The sequence below is a fragment of the Castor canadensis genome, chromosome 8 (assembly GCF_047511655.1).
Source record: "Castor canadensis chromosome 8, mCasCan1.hap1v2, whole genome shotgun sequence".
NCBI lineage: Eukaryota > Metazoa > Chordata > Mammalia > Rodentia > Castoridae > Castor > Castor canadensis.
The window spans coordinates 47,764,196-47,784,868 of record NC_133393.1 but is presented as its reverse complement, the minus strand read 5'-3'; the positions used below and the strand labels follow the sequence as shown (position 1 = coordinate 47,784,868).

The 20,673-nt window shown below is 40.9% G+C and overlaps 1 long non-coding RNA gene across 2 annotated transcripts in view; it reads right to left on the bottom strand.

Annotated features, from left to right (window-relative positions):
- The window catches only part of LOC141425484 (uncharacterized), a 37,689-nt gene that overhangs the window by 9,933 nt on the left and 7,083 nt on the right, over positions 1 to 20,673 (bottom strand). Inside the window, exons 2-3 of one of the 2 annotated variants that reach the window (XR_012450492.1) lie at positions 8,943 to 9,131; positions 7,809 to 8,068 (exon numbers count right to left, since the gene is read on the bottom strand). The exons of the other annotated variant lie outside the window; for it this stretch is intronic. This is a non-coding gene — a long non-coding RNA (uncharacterized lncRNA). The remainder of the gene's footprint in view (positions 1 to 7,808; positions 8,069 to 8,942; positions 9,132 to 20,673) is intronic. 2 annotated transcript variants of the gene reach the window in all.

Genomic DNA, 20,673 nt, shown 5'->3' with positions numbered 1-20,673 from the left:
GCGGTCCTGAGAAGAAGATTTACAAAGGGCTATGGTGCAGAGACATCAGTTCTGCTTTAACTTGGGTCATGAGAAACCCCAGTGAAAGTACCCAGATGGGGAGGGCTTGTCGTGGTTAAGGAATGGGCAGGCAACAGATTAGTGTGTGCAGAACGAGGGAGAGAGTGGTAGAAGGTGAGTCTGGAGAGTTGAGAAGGAGTCAGATCACCTGAGGGAAGAGGGAAAAGTGGAGAGAGATCACTTACAGTTACTGCAGGGGCTCAGGTGTGAGAAGAAGTGGGGATGCAAGCCGGGGTGACAATCATGGAGATGGAAGATGTCAGTGGACACAAAGACATGTTTTGAAGGTAGAGCTGGCATGACTTACTGATGAGCCTTATTTGGGGTTAGATAGGTTAGGGGATGCTGAAAAATAAAATCTCATATAACTCCTGAATTTGGGGCTTCAGTGATGAATGCACTAGAGTTCCACCTATTGAGTTGAGAATGACTAGTGGAGGAACAGGTTTGTGGTGAGAAACTGAAGGTGTATTTTGGCTATTAGACATTTGAAATGTCTCTTAGCTCTCCCAACAAGGATGTTAGGTAAGCAGCGCTAGAGTCTGGATCTTGGGAGGAGTCAGGGCTGGGAATATCTTGACAGAAGCACAGAAATTTATCGGGTCTGGGGGCTGGGAAGTTCAAGATCAAGGAGATGACATCTGATGAGGGCCTTCATGCTGTACCATCATGGTAGAAGGCAAAAGGGCAAGACAATGTTAGAGAGCAAGGGGAGGCAAATTACCTTTTGTAATAAACCCACTTCTGCCATAACAACACCAATGCATTCGTAAGGATAAATCCCTCATGAACCTAATCATTTCTTAAAAGCACCACATCTCAATGTATGCATTCGGGATTAGTTCCATGGACTTTGAGGGAGAAATTCAAATCAGAGCAATGATATTTAAAGCAAGGAACGGAAGGGAATGATCTAGAGTGACCACACAGAGAGGAAAGACCCCCAAGACAGAACTAGAGACTAGCTCAGGAGGAGGAGCCAGAAAACAAATGACCAGCACGTTAGCAAGAAAGACAAGGAAGGATGGTACACCAAACCCAAGAGAAAAAAGTAGACTTAAAATAGAAGAAAGCCAGTGGGAGGCTCATGCCTGTAATCCTAGCTACTCAGGAAGATCACAGTTCAAAGCCAGTTTGGGCAAATAGTTTGTGAGACCCTATCTCAAAAAAACCCATCACAAAAAGGGTTGGTGGGATAACTCAAGGTGTAAGCCCTGAGTTCAAACTCCAGTATGACAAAAAACAAAACAAAACAAAACAAAAAACCAAAATGGTGGCACACTCTTGTAATTCCAGCTTTTCAGGAGAGGCAGGAGGATCACAAGTTGGAAGCCAGTCCAAGAAAAGTTAGCAAGACCCTATCTCAAAAGCAGAATACAAACAAAAGTTCTGGGTTAGGCCTTGGCTCAAGTGGTAGAGCGCTTGCCTAGCAGGGATGAGACCCTGGGTTCAATCCTAGTAACACACACACACACACACACACACACACACACACACATGCATACACACAGAAGGAGGAATTACCAAGTGCATCAGAAGTTGCCAAAAGTTTGAGAATTAGCAAAGAGAAGTTGCCTCTCATTTTGGCCACAAGGTGACCCTTACAAGATTGGGTTCAGTGGAGTGGTGAATGGAAAGGAATGGGGGGAGGGGATGCAGAAAACACTTGTGAATGTCCCTTGGAGGGAGGCAGAGGCAGAGAAATAGATGAGAGTTGTGCTGACTTGGTCAGGGAGGACTACTTCAGGGGATGACTTTACAGCAAGTTTTTCATATTTGGTATCCTAAATATCCCCCAAAGGCCCATGTGTTAAATGCTTAGTCTCCCACCTGTGGTGCTTTTGGGAGGAAGTGAAGGAAGTTAGGTTGTTGGGATGTACCTCTACGGGGACAAAGGGACCTTAGCCAGTCCTTTTTTCCTTTTTGCTTCCTGGATAGCATCATGAGTGATATTGCCCCAAACACATGCTCCCGTCACTGTGTGCTGCCTCACCACAGGCCCAAAGTAACTGGACAAATCAATCATGGACAAAAACTTCCAAAACTGTGAGACAAAATAAATCTTTCCCCTTTATAAGTTCATTATCTCAGGATAATGAACAAAAAGCTAACATAATATTTTAACACTGGTAAGAATGATCTAATAGAAAAGGATTAAAAAAAAGATGAAGGAAAAAGAGAGGTGACAGAAAAGCAAGAAGGAAACAGCTATAGAGAAGGTGGAAACTGACCTTCAATGGCAGCAGGGAAACTTCATCCACAGCAACATGAGAGGAGACAATGGGGATGGACGGGTTCTGGTAGGACAGGCGATTCAAGAGAACAATGGACAGGGGTTCCTTTCTGAATGTTTTGATTTTCTTGGTGCATCAAGAGAAACTCATCAGTGGGGAGTTCTCAGCTCTGCAGCTTCAGGGTGAAAACAGTCGCCAGTGATACTTAAATGAGCACACATAACTGTGTGCCAATAAAACTTTATTTATGGACACTAAAATTTGAATCGCATGTAATTTTATCTTCATAACATATTCTTTCTTTCTTTTTTTTCAGCTGTTTAAAATGGAAACACAGGGCTGGGTATGTAGCTTAGTGGTTAAGTGTTTGCCTAGCATGCACAAGGCCCTGGGTTTGATCCTCAGTACCGCAAATAAATGCATAAGTAAATAAATACATAAATGCATAAATACATAAATAAAAATGGAAACACTAGTCAAAGCTCACAGACCATATGAACACAGATGGCAGGCCCATTTGGCCTGCATACCATAATCTGCTGACCTTTGTGTCAGATATAAGTGTGCCATCCATTTTAGTGACAGACTGAGGAGTAAGCAAGGGTCTTGGCCAGGGCTCAGCTCCATGGGGTCAAGGGACCTTCTAAGCAAGAAAAGAAGTGGAGCTCCCTCTTAACTCCTGCTAGCAACGTCTATTTTGTCTTTCAACCTCTGTTTTCCAGTTGCCTTTTTAAACTCTGAGTTATCTCCACTCTGAGAAGTTAGAGAGAAACAATTAGTCCCTTTGCGCTCACCCAAGTATGGAAGAGAACTGGAGCCTGTGCCAGAGTCCCCACCCCACCCCCACCCTCTCATCCCACACCCCAGCATTCCTCATTCCCATCATTGTGTGGAAATTCCAAGACCATTATGGGTATATTTTAATAATTTTATTGAAAATACTGAAGTGATCATTTCTTTTCAGTATTCTAATTAGCACTTAAATTAAAAGGAAAAAAAGAAAACCCTACTCAGATTTGTTTGGGTTTGGTTTTTCAGATAGTTTCACTATGTAGGCCAGGCTGGCCTCCAAGTCTCAATCCTCTTGCCTCAGCCTCTCAAATGCTGGGATTACAAGTGTCATTCGGCCACCACATCTGGCTTCAGATTATTTTTTAAGGCCTGTATGTTCATGTGTGAAGGAGAGAATGAACACAGTTTTAAATAAATAGATGAACAAGACAAAAATGCAATTCAGAAAGAAAAGTATACAAGTTGTAATTTCCTTTTTAAAAAAAAGGGAGTTGAATTAGAGATAAGGGCAAAATAGTTTCTGCAGGGTAGCGAGGGGGCGAGGGGGGGTAAGGGAGGGGGTGGCAGAAGGGGGGAGAAATAACCCAAACATAGTATGCACATATGAATAAAAAAAAAGGGAGTTGATAATGAAATTAAATTCAATTAGAAGATCAAAATTTAGGGTAAGGTCCACTTATGACCAGTCTAAAGAATTTTTAAATGTTTAAAATAGCTTGATTTTTTTTAAACAATTGTAAATGCTCTAATTTTCTTAAAGATAGAATATAGTTGTATTTTTCAGGCACATTTTCATGTTTTAATTTCTTTCCAGTAGTTGAAATAAAATGTATGATATTCAATGAATAAAATGAAACAAAATATTTCAAAGATGAATCATTAAAAAAACACAGTATTTTTTAATATGCTTCAGTGGAGTTAGGGATCTGTCTACACTGAGTATATTTCAGTCCAGTGTTTCCTGCATGCCTACTCCCATTCACAGCTTTGAGAAGGGCTGCGTAGCAACCTGGACCAGAAAGAATTAATGCTTCTGTTTGCAGCAGCTTGAGGTAGTATAAAAGCCCAAGATTTGCAAAGAACATGGAGACCATCCATCCTGGTTGCTCCACTTACTGTTTGACTTGGGCAAGTGACCTGTACTTCTGCGCTTTGGATCAAGCCCCCACGACAAGGAAAATATAATAACTAACACTTGGGATTGCTGGCAAGATTAAACAGATAACATAAGAAAAGCTTGTAGACAGTGCATGGAGACAGGCAGATTGTCCCCACGAGGAGGACTTTTCTTCAATTCTCAACATGAAAGTACCTAAGGCTCTGCAGCCTCTGTCCGTCATAGGGAAGGGACAAAGCAGAGTACTTGGCACATAGTCAGCATCCCATAAACATTTGGAGGTTGATGAGTTAATTAACTGACTAATTAATCAATATAACCAAGGACCTTCCATAAAAGAACAACAAAATCACAATGTTTTATTTCTCTGGAGGTTTTACAGTCTCCCCAGTGAATGAGTCATGTCTAGAGGACCACATATTGCACAAGGAGGGATGGAAGCTAAACAGTGCCAGAGTTGTGAGCTGTGGAGAACGATGTTTCTCTCTTCATGTTCCACCTATTTACTCTTTCATCCAATTTTCTTTCAATCAGTACTATAAACTTGTTTTATTGGCTGCCCACCACAGTCTATAAAAGAGATAATCCTACCAGGATTCCCACCACCATTCTTGCTTCCTTTCCTACCATACCCCTACCAGTAACCCCAGAGTGCCCAATGACTTGGACGGGGCAAGGGGTTCAAAAGCTTGCCAGAAGCTGGGCATAGTGGCACACACTTGTAATTACAGCACTCAGGAGGCTGGGGCAGGAGGATCATGAATTCAAAGCCAGCCTGGACTACATAATGAGACCCTTGGCCAACAAAAAAGAAAGAAAATGTTTGCCAACCAGTGTCTTTCAAAATATTGAACTGAAAGGTACAAACACAATTGACAAATGACAATGAATTCTACAGTCATTGGTAATGTTGAAAAGTCAAGGTTGGTGGCATTACTGAGCCATACTCACAGTAAGTCAGCAAAGGAAGCCAGTTGAAAGAAAAGTAAGAGCAGGTGTACAAGGAGAGGCCACATGAAAACTGACACATAGGGGCAGGCGGGAGGAACAGCTGTCCCAGGGTCAAGTCTGTCCTGGTATTAGCTCTCAAGCCACCGAGACCCTAAACATCTATGGCTGTAGAGTATCCTCTCTGGATCTGTGACACTGCCATCTGGGCCCACAAGACATACAATAAAGTTAAATATCCACTCCAGTCTCATCCGACCCATGTTAAGCCATGCCACTGGGAAAGCAGAAGTTCATCTTCAGTTGCTCATTTGTATTATCACAACAATCCAGCTGTAACTCTAGGCCTTCCTGACTTTTATATGACCACTTACATGGGAGTGTTTTGCACACTCACAGCTGAATAATGGCTTCTCTCTACTTGACTTCTTGGTGTCAGTCTGTGACAGCCCAAACCAGGATCACAGTGGCTATGCCTTCCTTTTCTCGTTCTCTCAGGGTGAAATTTACTCTCACCACCATTAAAGTTTAGGAAATATCTGAATTATTCACTCAGAGGAGAAATGCACCATGTGCCAGAGGTAAAATTACTCTGTAGAATACTTAGTCAAAGAAAGGGCTTATAAACTTAAATCTATCTAGTCTGAAGAAAGCAAGCAAGCCCACACACAACCTCTGTCCAGTCTTACATTAGCTCAGGAAAGTAAAAGCAACACTGAGCCAGGGATTTGCATACCAGTGTTCAGAGCTGCACTAGGGGTTCAAACATTCATGTTCACAGCTTCACCAGGCACAATAGCCAGAAGGTGGGGCAACCCAAATGTTCATAAGAAGATGGACAAATAAACAAAATGTTATATATACACACAGTGGAATATTATTCAGTCTTAAAAAAGAAAGAAAATCTAACATTCTACAGCATAAATGAACCTTGAAAATATGCTACAAAAAATAATCCAGTCACAAAAGAACAAATGCCATATGTTTCAACTTATAAGAAGTGCATAGAGCAGTACAGTTCAGAGACACAAAGAGTAGAATGGCAGTTGTCAGAGGCTGGGGGAGAGGAATGGGGAGTTGGTGTTCTATGGGTAGAGTTTTAGTTTGGGGAAATGTAAACATCCCCAACACGGGTGGTGGTGATAGAGGCAGGCACCCTGCAAACCCTTTCTATATGCTGAATATATTCCTATTTCATTTTAAAGTTTACATTTAAAGACTGAAAGTAAGAGAATAAGAGACACAGAATTCCTGCCAAGAAAACCAGGGCCGGGGTAGAACCAGAAGAGGTTCGGTTCATTTTATTCCTTAAACTCAATGTTCCCTTCCTCCAACTCCTCTTTTCTCCTCTCAGGGCGGGCAGCAGACCAGACCTCCACCCCAGGGCCTGTGCTGATGTCCTTGGCAGGACTGGGGAAGGAGCTTCCTCCCCGTCACCCTCTACCCCCAGGAGAACATTGCCCAACTGGCAGGTGGAATGAAAGGAGTTTTGTCTGAGATGAGGACAGTAAAATCCGACTCACATGCGTGAAGTTTTCATGAATAAAGAGCTTTCATCAGAATGAGTTTGAACTTTGAAATGAAAGGTTGAAAGGGCTCAACCGTATCTCTCAATAAAATCACACTTAAAAGTTTTGCTTATAGTCATTGTCATTACTTAATTAAATTTATTTTAATCTCTGCTATTACTAGACGTGTATCATACCTCTATATAGGTAATGTTTCTAGATATGCATGCTGCTTTTTAGCCCAAATGTCCTCAGATTTTACAGGCTTTTTTGATGTTCCTTTTTTTTTTTTTGAACTCAGGGCCTCTTGCTTACTAGGCAGGTGCTCTACCACTTGAGCCACTTCCCCAGCCTCTTTTTTGCATTGCTTATTTTTGAGATAAGGTCTTGCTTTATGCCAGTGCCAGCCTGAATCACAAGCCTCCTATTTGTGCTTCCCATATAGCTGAGATGACAGGTGTGTACCACCACACCCAGTCATTGGTTAAGATGGGGTTTCATGAAATTTTTGTCCAGTTGGCCTCGAACTGAGATCCTCCCAGTCTCTGCTTCCCAATCACAGGCTTGAGCCACCATGCCAGGCCCCTCACTCTTTAATCATTAAGTGAGTGTGCTCAAGCCACGATCTCTGATGGCTATACAAAGACCAACACCTCCCAATATTAAGGAAGAAGGGAGGCTCTGCAGGTCACCAGGCTTGCCTTGCCTCTTTCTGCAACACCCAGCTCTGGCCTGGTGCTTGGGAGCATCAGGTGTTTATCTCTCTCCACAGTCACCACATGTAATCACAGCCCCTCTCTCCCATCACGTTCCCTGAGAACATATGTCATTGTGTGTGGCAGCCAATTCATGAGGGTACAGGAAGAACCCAAGACTGAATATAAGACCTCTTGCTTCTAGAAATTACTGCCATTTTCTGGTGCTAGGTGCAGGCCTCTCACAAAGTGGCTGGGAATATCACCTGTCTCAGGGCACTGCTGTCCGACACCTTCTCTCCCTGGAGGCCCTAAGCCCTCATCTGTAGGGTTGCCAGGAGGTAACACAGAATTCTTATTTTATTGTGCAGAGCCGTTTACCTAGAGAGGTTTCAATGTCCCCATTAAATAAAAAAGCCCATTAATGTGTTTTCCTTGTAAATGAGACATTTACCTTGACTTTTTACCTTTAGCAATCCAAAGTAAAACCAGTAGAAATATTTAAATTATGTGTTAATTAATTGAAGAACGCTCTCCTGACTTCAAGCTTTGCCAAAGAGCACCTTCTCAGTGAGGCTGACGATGGTCATGTTCTCTGATAGGCAGCCACCACTCTCTGGCTTCTGAGTTTCCTACTCTGCTACCTGAGGTTGTGTTCCCTGGAAAGGACTCTGAGATGAGATTGGCCTGCAGGAGGCTCCTGGGGACTTGCACCTGTAAGGCAGAAAGAGAAGCCTGCAACCCACATAGCTGACTGCCACCAAGGCCTCAGTCAGCCCTGCAGGGAACTCTAGAGCTGGGATGGCCCTCAGAGAGCCCAGATTGAGGAACAGGGCTGAGCTACATCCTGGAAGGGCATTACCCTGGGCAAGGCAATTCCCAGAGGCTGAGAGCAGTTCCTGTGAGGGACACAGCTCTGAGCCATCAGCAGCCAATAATCTCAGCAGCTGGGGGATGGGGTACCTTATCCCTGAGGCCTAGCACCATAATATCCACTGTGCCTGCTCTGTCCCCCCACCCCCACCGCACAGCACCTGACATTTCCTATCTTACTGTATAAAGTACCGAAATATTCACTACAACCATTGTTTATTGGCTGGCCCAGCTCCTTCCCCCACCATGAGAGCCCAGCTCTTTCTGTTTTGCTGGAGAAGTAGCAGAAACAACAAAGATGGTGCCCAGCACCTAGGAAGCATTCCATTAAGTCTTTGCTGATGAATGAAAGCATTCATATGTCTCCAGTGAAATACTTAGATAAGGTTCGGGTACTTTCCTCCACTAGCCATCTCTATAGGGAAGCAAGTGGATCTTTTCTCTCTATGTTTCCAGAGCAAATCTTCTTCCTTACATACTAATGGTTTATTTTCACTCTTTGCTTGGTGATTAAAAACTACATGACCTTGACCTAGTTACCTGGTCTCTCAGGGGCTCTTCCTCTCTATTTAAATTCCTTTGTGTATATGTGTATGTGTGTGTGTGTGTGTGTGTGTGTGTGCGTGTGTTACTGGGATTTGAACTCAGGACCTACCCCTTCAGTCACTCCACCACTCCTTTTCTGTGATGGATTTTAGTCTCATGAACTATTTACCTGGGCTGGCTTTGAACCATGATCCTCTTGATCTCTCAATCCTGGGTTGCTAGGATTACAGGTGTGAGCCACTGGAGCCCGGCTTAAATTCCTTTTTATTTGATTGGTGACATTAGAGTCAAAGTCATAGATGCCAACTCCTCTTGCTGTTTGCTTATTCAAAGAATTTGTCATTGCCCAGCATTCTCCCTGTAAGTGTTTGAAACATTCTAGTTTTAAAATTCTGCGAAACAGGTCTAGTGCACACAAAGCATTTTTCTCATCCTTGGTGATTGGGTAACTGTGGCTCCTGTTCCGAGGAAGAACTTTGCCGAACCAGTCCTTACAATGTTCAGGAGCACATTCTAGAAGGTGAAACACAGTGAAAACGCTTCCTTTTCCTAAATTCCTCCTGCCACAATTAGTCTGTGTTTCTCTTTGAAAAGAATTATTTTTCACTGAACTGAGTTCTTCTTAGAAAAAAAAAAAAGGTAATTTATGTGGAGATGTGGAGTCTGCAATACAGCAGGTTCTCAGTGAAAATTAAAGGATTCATTTATTTCTAGGCTTGAAGCCTTAAACTTGAGCATTCTCTTTTCCCAGTAAATCAACCTGGTTAACACAACTAGGCTACTCCCAATCACAGCACTGGAGAGCAACACACCAGGACAGTTAGACGGTCAGAGCTTACCCTTCATAGATGAAAACATTTTGGATTGTCTGAACTTCTAATAAATCTATATCCAGGGCTGGAATGTAGCTCAGTGGTAGAATGCTTGCCTGATATGCACAAGGAATGTATTTCTAGCCCCCAAGAATAAAGCGAGTTAGAAGCTATAACTTTGACTATGACAAGGCTGTTGGAATAATGGCAGAAGTGGGCACCACACTTCCACAATGAAGAAGAGCAAAAAGAAATGCACCAGACATCAAAAGCTCGCAGCATAACACTTTGACCCCAGGGGAAACTTGCCTTGCTCTTTCACGGGCCCCCTAACCTGTTTCACAAGATTCCTCAGTGTTTGCCCGACTGGCAGAAGGTCTGCTCCATGGGTGTGTATGGACAATCAGGTATATTGGTGAGGTTGTGTTTTTTACATTTAGAGTTAGTGGTTTTGTATTTGTTACTTCATTCTTGGAACTGAATGAAAATTCAGCAATCCTAAAAAACACACAGTGGGCTAATGGGTCATTACCTTATCTTGGAGTCCAGACCTATTTAGTCTTAAACCCAAATCACACTCCTTCTGCTGGGCATCCAGGGCGGTGAGCATGGATTAGAACTTGAATGGACTCTAACAGCAAAATGGAGTCAATGCTTAATAATCAATAACACTATTCAGAGACCCAGTCCCTCAACATTTACCTTAGATATAAGGGCCCTTTCACCCAAATTGGTACACAAGGTGCAGAATGGACTTCTCAAATCACTGTCACCATCACTACCAAACACAGACACACCTACAACTGTTCATGACCTACATAAATGCCTCTTCTCTTATTAGAAAATCACTTCCGGTAGGTTTGATCAAAATGCAAATACCTCTAAATGTACCCTCAGAATGGTAAGAAGAGGTGATCAAGAAGAAAGAACCATGGGTGTAGGATTATGGCTTCCAAGGTCATGTGAAGAAAATGGTTTGGGGTGAGCCAAAAATAAAGCGTTCTAGATGAATATGAAGTTAAAAGTTAACAGGGACCAAGCTAACCCAGCAAGAAAAAAGAACTGAGGAAATTAAGCCAGAAGGCTCTTCAGAAAGGCTGTTCTGAATGAGAAGAGAATGGAAAGTGCCAGAACACACCAGACAGGAAGAAGATCACATAACTCACGGAGCAGAAAGCAGATTGTGGAGAATCCCTCCTCTCCTTTTCCTCTGGAGGGTTCTAGAGACAGTTAATGCGCTTCACTGATTGAAAAAACCTCTTCTGTCCCAGCCTTACCACCCTGCACATACGAATGTGGCTTTCACATGTCTTTCTTTGGTTCCCTAAATGGTTTTGTGCACAGATCATCAGAAAAAGACATTCTTCTAGATAGCCACAATGCACTCAATGCATCTAAGAAAATTAACCATAATTCCCAGGCTGGGAGTGTAGCTCAGTGGTAACTGTGTGCTTAGACTGCTCAAAATAGTGGGTTCAATCCCCAGCATGAGAAAATAGTAATAATGATAATGATAATGGTAATAATAATACTATCATCTTATATTCAGTCCATATTCCAGTCTCCCTGAGGCAGGAGAGGTAGATGAGGAGACAGGGAAATTATACTATTTTAATCAATATTTAAAGGGCCAGACTCAGACACTGGAGCAAGGAAGTAAAGACTACAGAACCAGAGCAGCTAGCCCCCTCCCATCTTCTTTTATATGCTAAGTTACAGGAACAGGGAGCCAAAGAGGAGCTACCTGCTTCTGCTTTCCTCTTTCAGATGTTAACAAGCTGTAAGGATCCTTGGATGGGTAGAGAGTAATGAAAGGGAAGGTCTAAAGCACATCTACTGTCTCTGTGATTTGGGTGGATGTGGGTGTGATTTGGGGTATGATTTGGGAGGATGATCCCTCCCTGTTTTAACAGCCATCTAAGCCACCCAGACCCATTTCTTTGACCAGTTGTATTCCTCCAGGCCTCCAGTACAAGATTAGGAGATGCAGACCACCATTTTGAGTCTTTGCTCCCATTTCCTACATGGGGAACAGGAAATGTTTCTCTTCTCTTTTTCTTTCCCCTCTCCTTGTCTATACTTTATCCTGTTATACTAAAACAAATCCTTGCTAAAACTTCCACCTTGTGAGACTCCTTGTTGCGAGACACCATGAAATGCTTTTTCAATGTTTGTGGATCTCAAGGACTTGTGATTTTGCATGGAAACTGGGAAGCTGTGGGAGCACCCTCATCCATCCTCTGGTGACATAAATTGGTGAGCCAGCCAGGAGCTGAATCTCATAAAGTATGAAAAGGGTTTAGCTTTAGAACTTTTCTGTCTTACCTTTTGTGGAAGTTTCTAGCACCTTTCCTACTCCATAGCCTGCTTCTGTCTCCTCTCTAGGACTGGCCACCCGGGTGAGGACAACAGAAGCAAAGATGGAGGAGGAGCAAGGGGAAGGGAGAGAGCAGTCCTGCTCAAGTCCCTTTGTTAGTTTTCTCAACCTCCCAAGTGACTCACAGGGTCCCGGGGTTAAAAACATAAAATCAATTGGTAATCTAATGGCATGTGGCTGAGGTTTGGAGCTGCTTCTCTTCTCGGTTTTTTTACCTAATTCTAAGTCTCTAAATCTATCTAAACTCTCTACTAACAGTTAACTCCTGTAAGTCTTGCTTTCAAGATAGGACACTTTCCCCATCACAGACCAGGAGAAGGAACAAACAGGCCATGCCCAGGTTGCTGTAGGCAGTAACCATGGCTAGCCTGTTCACTTTCCCGGCCAAGACACCACACAGCCACTAGGCGGGAGGAACCAGAAAGGGAATTTCAATTTTCTGCTTAAGCTTTCTTTATCTCCTACAAATGCCCATGTATTTAAAATTGGGACCTTAGTATTTCAGGTTATTACATTGGCTAAAAGATAACAAGATAGTCCCCTTCTTGGGTTCTGCTATGGATTGAAGAGACATTTGAGTTTTTATGATTTTAAGGGACCTCTTCCCTGAAATTAACTCTTGAGGGACTAATTCATTCTACCTTTTCTTTCCATGCTTACTGAGATAGCCAGTTAACATCAGTTTCAATGATGTAATCCATTTTTCTTTGCCTGACATACAAATTCTGATTTGAAAAACTAATTTTTGGTGTAAATTAAGAGGGTGGACTCATCCATCCTCTATCCTTTTTCCAGAGGAGGATATAGGATGCCAGCTCTCCACCCAAAACTAGGCTCTCTAAATTTACTTTAAAAGTTTGGCTAATAAGAAAGTCACTAATGCGACTGATTGATTTTCAACATACAAAAATCAATAAACGTAATAAACCACATTAACAGAAGCAAAGACAAAAACCACTTGATCATCTCAATAGATGCAGAAAAAGCCTTTGACAAGATCCAACACCATTTCATTATGAAAGATCTAAGAAAACTAGGAATAGAAGGAAAGTACCTCAACATTATAAAAGCTATATATAACAAACCTACAACCAGCATTATACTTAACGGAGAAAAACTGAAACCATTCCCTCTAAAATCAGGAACCAGACAAGGATGCCCACTATCTCCACTCCTATTCAACATAGTACTGGAATTCCTAGCCAGAGCAATTAGGCAAGAAGAAGGAATAAAAGGAATACAAATAGGTAAAGAAACTGTCAAAATATCCCTATTTGCAGACACCATGATCGAATACCTTAAAGACCCAAAAAACTCTACTCAGAAGCTTCTAGACATCATCAATAGCTACAGCAAGGTAGCAGGATATAAAATCAACATAGAAAAATCATTAGCATTTCTATACACTAACAATGAGCAAACTGAGAAAGAATATATGAAAACAATTCCATTTACAATAACCTCAAAAAAAATCAAATACCTAGGTGTAAACCTAACAAAAGATGTGAATGACCTCTACAAGGAAAACCATACACTTCTGAAGAAAGAGATTAAGGAAGACTATAGAAAGTGGGCAGATCTCCCATGCTCATGGATTGGTAGAATCAAATAGTAAAAATGTCTATACTCCCAATAGTAATCTACATGTTTAATGCAATTCCCATCAAAATTCCAATGACATTCATTAAAGAGATTGAAAAATCTACCGTTAAATTTATATGGAAACACAAGAGGCCACGAATAGCCAAGGCAATACTCAGTCAAAAGGACAATGCTGGAGGTATCACAATACCTGACTTCAAACTATATTACAAAGCAATAACAATAAAAACAGCATGGTACTGGCACAAAAACAGACATGAAGACCAGTGGAACAGAATAGAGGACCCAGATATGAAGCCAGACAACTATAACCAACTTGTCTTTGACAAAGGCACTAAAAATATATGATGGAGAAAAGACAACCTCTTCAACAAAAACTGCTGGGAAAACTGGTTAGCAGTCTGCAAAAAACTGAAACTAGATCCATGTATATCACCCTATACCAAGATTAACTCAAAATGGATCAAGGATCTTACTATCAGACCACAAACTCTAAAGTTGATGCAGGAAAGAGTAGGAAATACTCTGGAATTAGTAGGTATAGGTAAGAACTTTCTCAATGGAACCCCAGCAGCACAGCAACTAAGAGATAGCATAGATAAATGGGACTTCATAAAACTAAAAAGCTTCTGCTCAACAAAAGAAATGGTCTCTAAACTGAAGAGAACACCCACAGAGTGGGAGAAAATATTTGCCAGCTACACATCAGACAAAGGACTGATAACCAGAATATACAGGGAACTTAAAAAACTAAATTCTCCCAAAACTAATGAACCAATAAAGAAATGGGCAAGTGAACTAAATAGAACTTTCTCAAAAGAAGAAATTCAAATGGCCAAAAAACACAAGAAAAAATGCTCACCATCTCTGGCAATAAAGGATATGCAAGTTAAAACCACACTGGGATTCTACCTCACCCCTGTTAAATAGCCATCATCAGCAACACCACCAACAACAGGTGTTGGCGAGGATGCGGGGAAAAAGGAACCCTCTTGCACTGTTGGTGGGAATGTAATCTATACAACCACTCTGGAAAAAAATGTGGAGGCTTCTTAAAAAGCCAAACATTGATCTACCATTTGATCCAGCAATACCACTCTTGGGGATATACCCAAAAGACTGTGACACAGGTTACTCCAGAAGCACCTGCGCACCCATGTTTATTGCAGCACTATTCACAATAGCCAAGTTATGGAAACAGCCAAGGTGCCCCACTACTGACAAATGGATCAAGAAAATGTGGTATTTATACACAATGGAATTTTATGCAGCCATGAAGAAGAATGAAATATTATCATTCACTGGTAAATGGATGGAGTTGGAGAACATCATTCTGAGTGAGGTTAGCCTAGCCCAAAAGACCAAAAATCGTATGTTCTCCCTCATATGTGGACATTAGATCAAGGACAAACACAATAAGGGGATTGGACTTTGAGCTCATGATAAAAGTGAGAGCCCACAAGAGAGATAGGAGGATAGGTAAGACACCTAAAAAATTAGCTATCATTTGTTACCCTCAACACAGAGAAACTAAAGCAGATACCTTAAAAGCAACTGAGGCCAATAGGAGAAGGGGACCAGGAACTAGAGAAAAGGTTAGATCAAAAAGAATTAACCTAGAAGGTAACACACACACACAGGAAATTAATGTGAGTCAACTCCCTGTATAGCTACCCTTATCTCAACTAGCAAAAACCCTTGTTCCTTCCTATTATTGGTTATACTCTCTCTACAACAAAATTAGAGAGAAGGACAAAATAGTTTCTGCAGGGTATTGAGGGGGTGGGGGGGAGAGGGAGGGGGCGGGGTAGGTGGTAAGGGAGGGGGTTGGGGCGGGGTGGGGGAAGAAATGACCCAAGCAGTGTATGCACATATGAATAATAAATAAATAAACAAATAAATAAATAAATAAAAAGAAAGTCGCTTAGCCCAAGGTCAACTATTAGAGATTATTTAAAAGCACTCTCTAGGGGTAAATATGAAGTCTTTTAATATTAAAAGAGACCATTATAAGTTAAGATCCAGCTCCTTGGTCTTAGTTGAGTTTCTCAATATGCCTAGTAAAGGAACTCCCTAGTGGAAGAGAAAGTCCAGGATCCAGTAATAAGTACTGGGACATGCAATGATTAGAATGTGATGCCTCCATAAAAAAAATCATTGCAGGTGTATTAATCATGCTCATTAAGGTGTAAAGAGACATCGTCCTTTAGGGTATAGATTAATTGTTCTGAATAAAGGAACAGGGTCCATTGGATTGAGGGGAAGGAAACTTCCCCAATCCCCTGGCAAATGATGTAGCTATGCACGACTCCATTTCTTCCTTCTCTTCCTTTTGTCTTTCTTCTCCAGGCAGAAATTGAGGCAGCATAGGAGAAAACACATTCCTGGCAATTCTCCCCCAGGATTTTAGGAGTGCTGCTTACTGCACTAAGGGTACTACTAAACCATGTAAAATTTGAAAGAAGGAGGGATTAAGAAAAATAATATATAGCCAAACCTAACATTAAGATGCCTCAAAATTGGGCCTTAAAAGACTCCAATTTCAGCTTTGATATTTTGAGCCATTTGTGTTACTTTTAAGCTGATTTTTGAGTTTCTGCTTTTTGTATAACAGGGAAATTTAGATTCTATTTTGGTCTTTAGCAGGGAAGGGATTGTACATATTAAAACAGAAGGTTTAAAGAGATCTGTTGTGATTTGCCTAAAAATTAACAGCTCTGAACTTATCTTATTGCTGCCCTGAAACTGTCTTGTTGCTACCATAAAGAAAAGTCTAACTTAACGGTTTAAAAGGTTCTTCGTGTTTTTATGTATCTGTTTGTGTATGTCTATCTTATGTTTATGATTGACTTAAAGGAGGCTAAGATTCTAAAGGCAGCAAGAACATCCTTGTAAAAGATTTTCTTTTGCTTCAGTCACCAAGATAAGCCTCTATCAAAGTGAATTCTAAAACAGCATTGGACACAACTTAATTTACTCCTGGAATTCCAGCTCATCTTATGCAGGCTTAAATTGACATTTTTTAGCATACCTAATTTATAAAACTTGTTCATGTGTGTGTGTGTGTGTGTGTGTGTGTGTGTGTGTGTGTAAACATCTTAAATAGTTCTTAAACTGCTGTTAAGGTCACTGTAATTTTCAAGGTTAACAAATACAGGTATTCAAGAGGTAACTTTTAAGTATTTGGGATTAAATTAAAATTATTTTTTTAAAAAAGCGATTTAAAACTGCTTAAAGGGGGCTGGTGGAGTGGCTCCAGTAGTAAAGCACTTGCCTAGCAAGCCTGAGGCTCTGCATTCAAACCCCAGTACCACCAAAATAAATAAATAAATAAATAAAACTGCTTAAATATATGTGGACAAGTGATCTTAATGTGTTTAATTCTACTGAAATTATAATTCAGATCCTACTCAATATTTGGTTCGACTAGTAAATGTGTTTTTATAAATTGTCATTTAAAGAAATGAGTGCTTTTAACAGGTCTTTATTAAATTATAAGATTAAAAGTACTTTATTGGGAACATTTTTATTTAAATTCTTAAACCTTTAATACAAATTAAGATTTCAGCAAGAAAGGAAATATATAAAAGTATTGGGTATGTTTTTGAAAAAAAAAGGTTAAAGGTGGAAGGAAATGACTTTTAAATAAAAGATTTTATAGGATAAGATTTGTCCTAAAGTCTTGTTCCAAAATAAAAAGCAACAAAACCTCAATGTTCAAAAGTTATCAAGATATATGATGTAATTAATATGGCTATAATTTTAAAAGGTTATCTAAATGATTTCCTAAAATCAAAATTTAGTAAAGTAACATAAAGCTTGCATCTAATTTTATCTTTCAAATATTCTGCTCTTAGTAATATTTGCTAAAAAATCTGGCTTATAGGAGAGATTTTATGTTTTATGAAGATAATTAATTGCTTGTGGAATTCATCAGGCATTTGACTCTATAGGAAACTGAGTCCTAACTAAATCAGCTAATTTAAGTATCTGTCTTTTCAGTGATTTTAATACATTTAATACCCTAAGTGTGTGGGTATATGTCTAAACTTCTTTTAAATGCTATACAAAAGTCTACAGGGTTAAAGTTATGTATGTTTAATACAAAGTGACCAGCACTTTTCCAATAGGAAACAAGTCTCTTTTTTGTGGTACTAGGACTTGAACTCAGGGCTTTCACTGTGAGCCACTCTGCCAGCCCTTTTTTGTGATGGGTGTTTTTGAGATAGGGTCTCACAAATGATTTGCTGGATTGGCTTCGGTTCTGCTGATCTCTACCTCCTGAGTAGCTAGGATTACAGGCATGAGCCACCAGAGCCCAGAGAAAACAAGTCTAGTTAGAGGCACTGACAATGTCTGCCTAAGTTTGTAAGAAGTCTAAAAGCTTTGTTAAATCCTACTCTAAAGGTAAAAATTTAAATTAACATATATATATATATATAACATCCTTGTAGCTGTGCTACTGTTACTGTCTTTAAATGTTAAAAGTACATAAGTTCTCTAAGTATATGTTTCCTTAAGTTAAAAGCAGTACAATTTAATTAAGGAGTGAACATTGGTCACTCATAAAGTACATCTGTAATAACAAATTATAATTTATTTAAAATTCACTTACTCTAAAGGCGAAATTGAAGGGGGGGCTTATTCTATTAGTAAGATGTATATTACATCATTTTTAACACTAAAATAGGAGTCTTAAATATATGCTTAAGAGAAAAGGTGAGCTTTAAGGTACTAATTAATGCATCCATCATAATTATTATCCTAAAATGTTATAATAAAAATTGGCCTCTGGTGACATCCCCAATTGCCCCCAACTGTCTTTTATAGATTCTTTTAGACTATTATTCACCATCTCCTTCATTGTGTTTTGAGCCCAGATCTGGTAAGGTGAATATACCAGATTTAATTGGTATGTCTCTTTAGACCCTAATCCTTTCATCAACAATAATAAAAAAACAGCCCTGTTTTTATTCATGCTGTTGATTTTTTCAAGAGTGCAGGACAGTTTTTTTTAATTCCCATGTTTTGATTTGTCTGATTGCTTCCTCATACAACTGTGTAACTTGTCACTAGCTTATCCCCCGTATATCCTGTAAATCGAAGGTGAGGTCTGGAGGCTTGATTAGATTCATGTGAAACATTTTTGGCATGAACCTTTGAAAGGCGAAGCCTGTGCTGCTGCATCACATGGGAAGTTGTACTGTCTCACTGCTTATTAGTGCTCGGACCAAGTTCCATCACTTCAGTCATGTGGTGAAAGCCACATCTCTCCATGACAAAGGCTCCTGTACTCCATGCAACTAATAAGTAACTCTGGAGAGTCATGCCCTGTCTCCCAACAGGCTTCCATCCATGGTCTTGAGACAGAAGGGCCCCTGGAAACCTCCATTATGAACTCCCTGTGACTGTAAAGTGTGGTAAGGAGAAAAAGCAGGATGGACCAGCGTGAGGACATGTGAAGGTTAGGACTGACCAACAGTACTTGCAGGCACAGCCAGCCAGAATGCTGCTTTCTACACACCTAATTACCGCAGAGGCTGAGCAACACCCTGACGAAAATGGATAAAAACCTCAGCTCTCCTCACTTCTCTGGCACACACTCGGGACCCTCCCACCAATTCTGGGGGCTCCACTCTCCTGCTTTACACTTTTCTGTCCCCATAAACTCTCCCGCTTTACTGCTCTCGTTGTCTGTGAAATTCATTCTTCAGTTTCATGAGACAAGAACCCAGAACTCCAACCCTCCCTCTGACTAAACTCCTAAGTCAGCAGGATTGAGTGGAGGCTCTGGGTCCTACACAAATCCCCAGTTTCAGTCTGGCATTCATTGATGATCCTTGCTGGTAGAATGAACAGCCCAAGTGTAAAATGCCTAAAGGATGACTGGGAAGAAAGAGAAAGGATTGAAGGCAGAAACACAATAGAAATAGGAATAGAAAGCTAGAAATATGGAAAACAATTCCAAGAGCTCTGCAAAGGCCCTCCCTGTTTACATTCTCCTGAATCCAGAGTCCTGGATGCTTTAAGGAAACAGTCCTGAAGCAATGAACAAAGAGAATCTTGCTCACGACTGGCACCTTAGTAAAAGTGAATGCATCACATTTCAGTGACTTTGAATATCTAAATCTTGTTCTTACCTTCATCCTTGACCTTGGGCAAGAAAGACCTAATGAATCAGGAGGAATGTGCATCCATGTTCAAAATCACAGTGGAGTTCCACATGACAAGGAAGAGCAGTGGCAGCTAGCAGCTTGGCACTCTGGCCCTATCCACACAGGGACAGTTTACAGAACACACCCAACACAGGCACTAAGCCAGAACTCCAATTCCAAATCGGTACTTCTTCCAAAAGAGTGTTTGCCCCACTGTTGGAAAACAAGTTTCTTTGAAAGACACAGTGACCATTTCAACCTATGCATTGTCTTAGGAAAACTGTTCCCTTTCAGATTTTAGGCAATTAAGTCTAGCTCTAGAAAGTGTTTCAGGGAATGCCTGCATCAAAGACTAGTTCTCATGGGCTCATGTATTTAAATCACTGCTGGTTATCTCAAAACACAGGTCTCTTTTAAGACAACTAATGTTGAAAACTGTTCTGATTCTGGACCATTCTGATTCAACCTACAGCAAGAACCCTGACCCTAAGTTAGAAATTAAAATTTACTTCAATCCATATAAGGAGCAAGCCCAGGCCCTTGCAGAGCTGAGACTTGGGGGGACGTGAAGGGGGATTGGTATCAGTCAGAGTCACATTAAGAGACATGGGGGGAGCAGGGCAGGAAGCTGGAGAAGGGCAGCACAGGTCACTTCTCTGACTTGAGGAATCAGAGAAGGTGTTTCCCAGGGAGGGACTCCCCAGGCATAGATGATTCCCCAGGGTAGGAAGGGACTCCCGGGACATCAGCCAGTGCTGAGTCACCAGGTCATGGTGAAGGTCTGAAAGCAGGCTGCTCTCTTCAAGCCATGATTCCCTAGAGAAGACTGTGATTATTTCGGGGGAAATAGCTTCATAAACCTTGAGCTTAAAAAAAAAGAAAAAGTACTTTAAGAGAAAGGAGTCAACTCATCAAGAAAACTGCTTCAATTCCTAGTGAGCTGGGAATTTGGAA